The sequence below is a fragment of the Myotis lucifugus genome, unplaced genomic scaffold (genome assembly GCF_000147115.1).
Source record: "Myotis lucifugus unplaced genomic scaffold, Myoluc2.0 scaffold_429, whole genome shotgun sequence".
NCBI lineage: Eukaryota > Metazoa > Chordata > Mammalia > Chiroptera > Vespertilionidae > Myotis > Myotis lucifugus.
Window position 1 is genome coordinate 671,725 of NW_005871477.1, and position 9,564 is coordinate 681,288.

Below are 9,564 nucleotides of genomic sequence, written 5' to 3' on the forward strand. Positions count from 1 at the left end.
ACAAAAACCCAACCATTTATTAAATTAGCCTGGCCATCATGGCTCAGTGGTTGAGCATTGACCTCTGAACCAGGAGGTCACGTTCAATTCCCAGGGCACATGCTCAGGTTGCAGGCTCGATCCCCAGGGTAGGGCATGCAGGGGGCAGCCAATCAGTGATTCCCTCTCATCATCATTGATGTTTCTATCTCTCTCCCCTCCCCCTTCCTCTCTGAAACCAACATAAATACATATATATATATATATATATATATATATATATATTTTTTTTTTTTAATTAGCTCTGGGTGGAGTGACTCCTTTGGTTGGAGTGTCGTCCCATACACTGAAGGGTGGCAGGTTCAATTCCTAGTCACAGAACATACTCAGGTTGCAGGCTCGATCCCCGGTCGGTGTGTGTACAGGAGACAATTGATCCATGTTTCTCTTGTGTGTATTGAGGAACAACACTGAGCAAAGGTTGTCAGGCAGGGCTTCACATGCTGTTTCTAAGATTTAAGGCTTGATTTTAAGAGTAATGGGAAGCTATGAAGGTTTTAATCATGAAAATCATCGAATTTCCAGCCAATAGTTCCCCTTGTTGCAGCATACAGAATGAGTTGGAGAGGCCAAGTGTTGAAGCTAGGAGAGCCAGTGGGAACGTAACACCTTCATTTAGTGAGAGAAGATAGTGGCTTACATAAGCATGTGAAGGTAGTAGAAATGGAGTAAAGAAAATGGAGATGAGGTAGAACTCACTTGACTAAATAATGTCAACTTAAATACAGACAGTTAAGGTGCTAGATGAGCAATCTATTTAGAACAAGAGCCTAGTTGGTCACGAAGGGACAACTGTAAGTCTCTGGTATCCCCTCGCCTAAAAGACTGGTGAGAACTGGCAGATATTCCAAAGAACTATCAAGTGGCTGAGATTCAAGAACAAGCATGATCCCTGACTTCCGCCCTAACCGGTTTGGCTCAGTGGATAGAGCGTTGGCCTGCGGACTGAAAGGTCCCAGGTTCAATTCCGGTCAAGGGCATGTACCTTGGTTGCGGGCACGTCCCCAGTGGGGGGTGTGCTGGAGGCAGCTGATGGATGTTTCTCTCTCATCGATGTTTCTAACTGTCTGTCCCCCTCCCTTCCTCTCTGTAAGAAATCAATAAAATATATTTTTTTAAAAAAAGATCCCTGATTTCCATAAAGGGCTAGAAAACAGAGTAAAAACACTGATTTAAAAAGTTGGCTCCTCCCAGGATTTAAAACAAAGAAACAACTTGAGACCTGGAGAGGAAGCAAAGTGAATCCCAGGTATGCCCAGATCCACATGCCTGTGGCTAAGCGGGGAGGGAATAGAGAAGAGAAGACACTCAGATGTGCAACCAGACTGCCTGGGTTCAGATCTTATTTTGTCATTAACTTTGGGCAAGTCATACAGCCACTCTGGGCCTCAGTCTCCTCTGCAAAATCAGGATGATAACATGTGATCCCTGGGTTTACTTGAAGGACCACACAAGTGAGTAATTTAGAGTATTGCCTGACACAAGTCAAGAGAAGACTCAGTGTTGGCTATTACTAACGTTTTGACCCATCAGCTGATCTTAAATTGCTCTGCCTGGATCAGAATGAGCTTATGAGCTCAATGGGGCTGAGCTTGACATTGGATCTAGCCCTGAGCAGGGAGGGTCAAGCCACAGAGATGAAAAGGGGTAAGAACAAAGAACCCAGGTTCAAGAGAGAGAGAGAGACCAGCTAAGAGCTAAAGGAAGGGCTCAGAGCACCTTGCTTTCTGGGTCTCAGCACTGTCTCTGTTTGGGGGACAGAAGGTAATAAGGGGTCAGTCAATGAGATGAATCAGTGGTTTGGAGACTGGGAATAAGGAAATAGACTAATGAAGGGAAGTGGTCAGATGGTTGTTATATTCTTTTGCATGAAAAAAAATATTTTAATCTCTTGTAGGAATTGGTTTTATTGCATCATGTTCCAAGTTTCAAAACACTTCCAATTATCTTGTATTTTTTGCAGACAATAAAGCTCAAGATCTCAAGCTCATTTTTAAAAAGACAATTTTAATCCATTGAAAGTATTTTTGCAAAGTGCATGTCAGGGGGCAAATTAGCAGAGGAAGGATGATTTTAGAAAAAGATATACAGTTTTTATTTAAAAGAAGAAAATAAAAAGGATTTGATTGGATCTTCCCAGTGTAGAAACAGAAAAACAAATTTTCTCGCCATTCCCCTGAAGAACATTTTCTTGCTTTAAAATACTTAGAAATTTAGCACTTGGTATGTGGCTGGCTTTGCAGTACTAAATAATGCTTATTATTGTTTGGAAATGTTAATTAAAATGACAACATTTTCTACAAATCTCAGCAAGAGACATTTATATCTACCTTGTAGCTGCAGTTTGTCTTTTGCTTAAGATTCAGAGATAATATCTGGGTGGCATTAGCTGGATCCATCAACACTCCTGTCACATTAGATGGCTTTGGGGGCTAGTAATGGGCCTCTGAGCCATCCACCTCAGGGTCACTAGTTCAGATGCGGCTCAGACTAAGAGTGAACGAGAATCATTATTCTCCCAGTGCTATGAAGAACTTTCTCTTGGATAAACCTGCAGTGTCTGGCTAATTTCTGGGACAAAGAGAATCTAATTACAGGGCAGTGTTGCATTAGTTAGCTCTATTTTAAAACAATAAAAATAGCTCTTTGGAAGTGATACAAAGGATATACATACCTGGTGTGTGTGTGTGTGTGTGTGCGTGTGTGTGTGTGTGTGTATGTGTGTTTTGGGGTGTTTTTTTTTAAGTAATGAAGCCTAATCTGTTGGCATTTCCAGGTTAGCATAAAGCAGAGAATCCGAGAGAAAAGAGACACTGGCCTTACGCTTAGTAAATTACTTTATCCCCTCTACTGCTACAGACAATACACTAGGTAGGAAAGGACACATTGAAACAGTTCAAGCAGTACTGGTTAAGAATCAGTATTCCTCACCTGACCTGGAAAACTGTGTCAAATAGGACCATGGCGGAAAGGAAATAAGTTTCACCCCATATAATTACTGCAGGTCTTTGACTTTTGCCTCCCTCTGCTCAACTATAAAATGAGAAGAAGAAGAATGGCACCAGCTCTTAGGTTTGTTCTATTACATAAAATGATGCCTGCAAAATCTTAGCATAGCACCTGGCTCAATAGATGAGGAGGAGGAAGAGGAGAAGAAGGAACAGGAGGAGGAAGAGAAAGAAGGAGAGAAGGAAGGCAACTGAATGTATTTGACCTACTAGGTTGGTTTGTGCATGTGTGGTAGGAAAATTGATAAGACTAACCACACGGTTGAGGCAGACCTAGAACATCAGGCAGTCAACAATACATTACAAACATTTTGCAGGAAAGCACGTGAAGGCCTATCTCACAACTTGACCTACAGTCATCTTGCAGCCACCCAGTTGTTAATTTCCCAGTGAACAATCCCCCTTCTCAGAAAGCACACCCGATGTCCACTACGTATGTACACACAGGGTGCTAGGTGTGGCGCATCCCTTGGTGTTCTGAGGTCAGAGCATTAAACAGAAAGAGCACTAAGTCAAGAAACCAGACTTGAATTCCACTGTGCTACTACTTGCGACCATTTTGGGGTTCAATTATGTAATACTTAAGATGACAATATGGTTGTGATTACTTACTATAACCCAGTGCAAATATGCTAAATTTTTAAAATAATGTCTGGTAAACTGTCAATTCAGGAGTCCATATTTTCACATTCAAAGATTGAGGGACATAGAGTGAAGGAATGAAGGAAAAAATATAAGAAAATCAGTTATGATGAAAGTAAATGTTGGCATTTGGCATTCAGGGATAGTAAGAAAAGACGTGAAATTTCTTCCAGTTCATTTCTCTAGTGTCTTAGGTGGAACTCCCTCAGGAGCTGACCCTGAATCAAGGTTTCTAGAGCAGACATTTTGTAAAGCAAATGTGCCTAGGAGAAAGCAATAAGAGAGCAGGGAAGGTGGGAAAGTAAAGGGAAGAGGCCAAATCAGGGTTCAATTTCAGGAAAAGTTTCAAACTCTGCCTATGCCTTCAGGGAGCTCCAGAGAACTCTGTATGATGATGAAAATGTTCTATATCAGCACTTGAATGAATGAACACTTGAAATGTGGCTAATGCAATTGAGAAAGTGAATTTTTAATTTTTGTTTAAATTTAAATACCAATAAGTATTGGGAAGATCATAGCTAGAGCATATATTATACCTCAGAGTTTATTATACTGCCTCAAGACAAAGAAATTGAGCTTTTGTGTTTCCGTACTAGTCAGTCATTGGCTATCAACACACCCAACATAAAAGACCAAGTCACTCCAGCTTTGGTAGATGTTTTAAGTGTCCAAGGGCAATCTTCAGGTGAAAGGAATTAGCCACAAAACATGCAGAAACTGGAGGATGGACATAAAAGACCGAGGAAGTGGATTTAAAGTGATCTGGGTAGGGCACCAGCAGAGTCTGCTATACCCGGTGATCATTAAAATTATTTCTCTCAGACAATCATTCTCCTTAGGATTTAATTGCCAAAGACAGTTCTCCCAAGTGACTTAACTTTGGGCCAGTGCATTTCTTATAGGTTTCTTGGCTCTACAACTATAGTCCCACACTAAGTAAGTTACTCTTTAATTGAGTCCATTGATGTATGAGGGGTGACATGAAATTGTTCTGCCCAGAGAGTGTCTATACACTGGCAATTGACCAGGATCCAAGAGAGTGCCAAAGAACATCCTTACTCTGCTAGGAAAAGTCAGATGCCTGCCTAACTTGAACTTTGAGAAGTTATGGAGCCTTACCCAAACTGATCAGATGCTTTTAATTTCAGAAATCTGGGGCATTCCTCTCAGTTCCAAAGTCTTACCTGGAATGCTGGAGGTAGGTATGCAATTTGGTGCCCCTCTCGGACTTGTTTCTTGGAGCAAAAAGCTGACTATGCTGATCATTAGACTCAAAGCATATGCGTGGCTATAAGTGCTTTTCTTTTTCAAGAATTTTGGAAAGGAAAAAAATAAAATTTTGAGTTCTTAGCAAAATTTATGACCATACCATTTGTGATGCAAGCAAGAATCCTGTTGTTAAAAATTTCAAGTAGGTTCTAGTTACAAAAAAAAAAAAAAAAGCTGAACATTTAGAAGTTAAATTGTTAAGCTAATTGGAATGTGGCTCATTTGTTTTCCAAAGTAATCATCATTTTGTTGTTAATGTAGCTATTTAGACCTGATGACCAATTGTACTTCCCATTAGGCCTACAATGACAGGTAATCATGTCATGTCCATGAAAAATGTTATCCTAGTGCCTGGTTCCTACATTGTCCCACTGATTGATAGCTTACATCTCATCTGGAACAGTAGTATTAGAGATGTAGAAATTAAAAGGAAAAAAATTAATTCCAACTTAGATAAAAATCCAAACTTTCCAAAATCTTCATGTTGTACTCACATTCAACCCTCACTATGCTCCCTAACAAAACTCGTAACATAATGGTCTTTAATTATCTGGCCTTTAGCCTCCTCCTCTAGAAAAGTGAGAATGGATGTATGATCTCTCCCTCGGAGAACTTTCCGTGCTATTTTGTACTTTATGTGAAAGTACACTGAGCTGGTAGTCAGAAGACCTAAATTACAGTCCCAATTCCATGCTATGGTAGCTACATACCTTGGGTTAGAACCCAGGTATTTGATTTCCCAATCCATGGTAGTTTCTACTTTATTACTCTGCATGAGACAAAAAGGGGTGACTGTAGAGAGGACCAGGGAAATAAGTATAGACTTCTATCCGCTCCAGATTTGTGATCTGGTTTCCAAGCTCAGTTCTTTGGACAAACCAAGTAAATTAGGCTCCTTTCTGTTTCAAGACAAAAATTTAAATGCAATAAAGGCCATTTATTGGCTGATATGAGTGCAAAGCCTAGAGATGGTTCTTATTTCAGACATAGCTGGATTTAGGAGCTCAAATAATGTCACCAGAATCTGGCATCTTGCCATTCTGAGGCTCCACCTTTCTTTGTTTGGGGATTTATTTCCAGGCTCTCTGTGGAGGTGCCTGGTAGCTCCAGACTCACTTCCCCATAAATAGATGTTCAGTGAAAAAGACATTCTAATTCTGTAAGTTTCCACACAGATCCTGAGAATGTCCCAGTGTGGGCCCAAACTAATCACTGTACACAGCAAAATGCAACCTCTGATTGGCTGGGCTTAATTGCAGGCTTTATTGCAAAAGGAAATAAAATTAATCTATATAGGCCAGCAAAAAACAAGACAAATGCTATAGAATGTTTATGAGCTGAGGCAACTTTCTTCATCTGAAGAATAAGGATAATAATATTCCTCTCTAGAACATTATAAGAACAGACAAAAATTAAGAACCTCATATTCTGCTAGGACCACTGGAAAAACACAATAATTACTAATTTTCCATACATATAAACCAATTCTAGAGCTTTAAGATAGTTTCTCAAAATACCCATGACTTTGAGATTCCCAAAGCTCTCCTACTAAAAAATAAATAAAATGAAGTATTAATACTACCTCTATATAGGAAATACAGTGAACATTATATACCCAGGCAAACTAATCTCCCTTGCCCCATTTATAATAATAAAAGGGTAATATGCTAATTAGACCGGACTTCTGGATGTCCTTCCTGACAAAGCCGGGCCCGAGGGAAGCCAGCCAGGATCCCGGGTGCCTGTGGACGACCTGAGGGAAGCCAGCCTGGGTCCCAGGTGCTGGAGGGAAGCTGGTACTGGCAGCCAGGGGAAGGAAGGCCTACTCTTGCATGAATTTTTGTGCATCAGGCCTCTAATATTAGTTATATATATTTTGCCTAATAAGTCATCACAAATGTAGTAGTTTAAAACAACACATGTTTATTCCATGGGTCAAAAGTCCAGACATGGCCCTGGCTGGTTTGGCTCAGTGGATAGAGCAGTGGCCTGCGGACTGAAGGGTCCCGGGTTCGATTCCAATCAAGGGCACATGCCCGGGTTGTGGGCTCATTCCCCAGTAGGGGCTATGCAGGAGGCAGCCAATCAATGATTCTTTCCCATCGTTAATGTTTCTATCTCTCTCACTCTTCCTTTCTCTCTGAAATCAATAAAAATATATTTAAAAATTTTTTTTAAAGTCCAGGCATGGCTTGGTTGGTTTCTCCACTTAGGGACTCACAAGAGTGCAATCAATGGGTCAGGTGGACCTTGTTCTCACCTCAGTGTTCAATTAGGAAAGAATCTACTCCTAAGCTCATTTAGGTTGTTGCAGAATTCATTTATTCATTTCGTGGTGGCTGTATGACTGAGGGCCCTCTTCTTACTGGCTGTTGGCTGGCAGCCACCCTCGGGTCCTAGATGCTGCCCACAGTTCCCTGCCCCATGGTCCTATCCACAGGCAGCTCACAATAGGGCTGCTGGCGTCTTCTAGGCCAACAGGAGAATCTCTTTCTCTTCAGCTAAGATGCATACAACCAAACCCAATCAAGGAAGTGATATCTCATCACCTTTATCTTTTATATTCTACTGGTTAGAAGTGAGCTGCAGGTTCTAGTCACACTCGGGTAAAAGGGGCTATTCAAGGGCATGACTCAAGTATCCACAATACTTCCCCATTGCAACACTGGGTATTTTAAAAAGGATATCAAATGCATTAACCCCTTGAGTCCTCAGTGAAAATACTGGAAATTAGCTAAAGAGGGAATTGTTCTCCACATTCAAGAAAAAGAAAACTGAGGTTAAGCAAGGCTCAACCACATGTCGAAAGTGCATAAGTGATTAGCATCAAAGTAGAGCACCCATGCCTTTTGGAGTTTCAGTCTTCTTTCTGCTACGTCAGTCACTCCAGAGCCACCTTCACAAAATCTGCCTATCTGCAGGCTGACCTAATGTTACATAGGTAGTCCTTTTAAAAGTAAATAGTGCATTTGCTTTATTTAAATACATTGATTTTAATAACACTCTATTGGTAGTGCACATGGAAGACCTGTATCAGCCAGAAATAGAAGAAAGCCAAAACGAATACACAGATCAAAAATTAATAGTATTTGTGTCCTACCTAAATTCATATTGCAAGTCACTCATGTACGTCCCACAGGAGAACAACCAAGAATAGATATGTTGAAAAAAGCCACAAAAGGAAGCCTTCCTCCTGTTTCTAATGATAGCTTACAAGGAGGAATTTGGGGTGTGTGGCAATGTGCTTCTGCTCCACAAGGCAGAGATGTTCTCTATAAGGTGGCAAGGAGCCCAGCAAATGCTCTGGACACACTAGTGGCTGCCTTGGAAAGCAATAGTGCTGTCTCTCCTTAGGCACTGCTGTGACTTTGAGTGAGGAAGAAGTAACAGGGAAAAAATGCAATTAGCAAATATAATTAGCTCCAACACACTTAAGCGTATCTCCTTCCCTTACTATCTCCAAAGCTCTACAGAGCTGAGTGTCTGTTTTACCTATCAAGCAATGCATTCATTTTGTGGTTTCCTTCCCCCCCCCACCCCCGCCCCTGTTTCCTTCAACCCCTTTCTCATGATTCCCTCAAGGCGCTAGCATTCACAGATTTGGAAATTGGCAGGAAGAAACCTCATCCTTATTCTGTTTCTTCCCACCCCCTTTCCACATAGGATTTGTCCCAACGCCCCACCTCTCTAGAGATGGCTCTATTTCTGTTCAAATTCTCTTTAAAAAGCTTCCATAACACTCCTTCATGTCATTTGTTTTTAGTGCTGCTTTTTAATGCAGACTCCCACAACGGTATTTATTACTGAAATTTTATTCCATCAGGCTCACCATGGACTCCTAGGAATACGCTTCCCTAACTCAGCACACAGACTTCAAGTTCATATTTTGTCACAACAAATGGGACAGATGTGCTAATTCTATGCTCTTATCTTCACTGACGGGAAGTAAGGTTCATAAAAAATAAATAAAATATGCACAAATAGGGACGGAGCAAATATGCTGCTTATGTATAATAGGCACGTTTGAATAATTAACCAACCCCAGCTAGCTTCTGCATAATTCTCTTAGCCACTGAAGAAACAGGGAACGAGACATTGGGTTTAAAGAAAAAGCAGGAACCCCACAACATCAGTACTTTCTACAACCTCAAGATGGGCCACGTAAATAAAACGTAACAACTGACATTTGCATTGAAATGCTCCTCTGCACTCATGCCACGCTCTTGTCTGACCTTGGAATAACCCTGACATGTATTTGCTCAACCCATCACCCCTGAAATAAATCAAATCCTCCGTGGAAACCAGCCAAGAGAATGGCTTCTGGATGAGTAGCTGCCACTACTAAGAATCTTCCTATTTGCCTAGGGCTGTGGTCGGCAAACTCATTAGTCAACAGAGCCAAATATCAACAGTACAACAATTGAAATTTCTTTTGAGAGCCAAATTTTTTAAACTTAAACTATATAGGTAGGTACATTGTTATTAACTTAATTAGGGTACTCCTAAGGCTTAGGAAGAGCCACACTCAAGGGGCCAAAGAGCCGCATGTGGCTCGCGAGCCGCAGTTTGCCGACCACTGGCCTAGGGATCTATTGCTTTTCTCTTA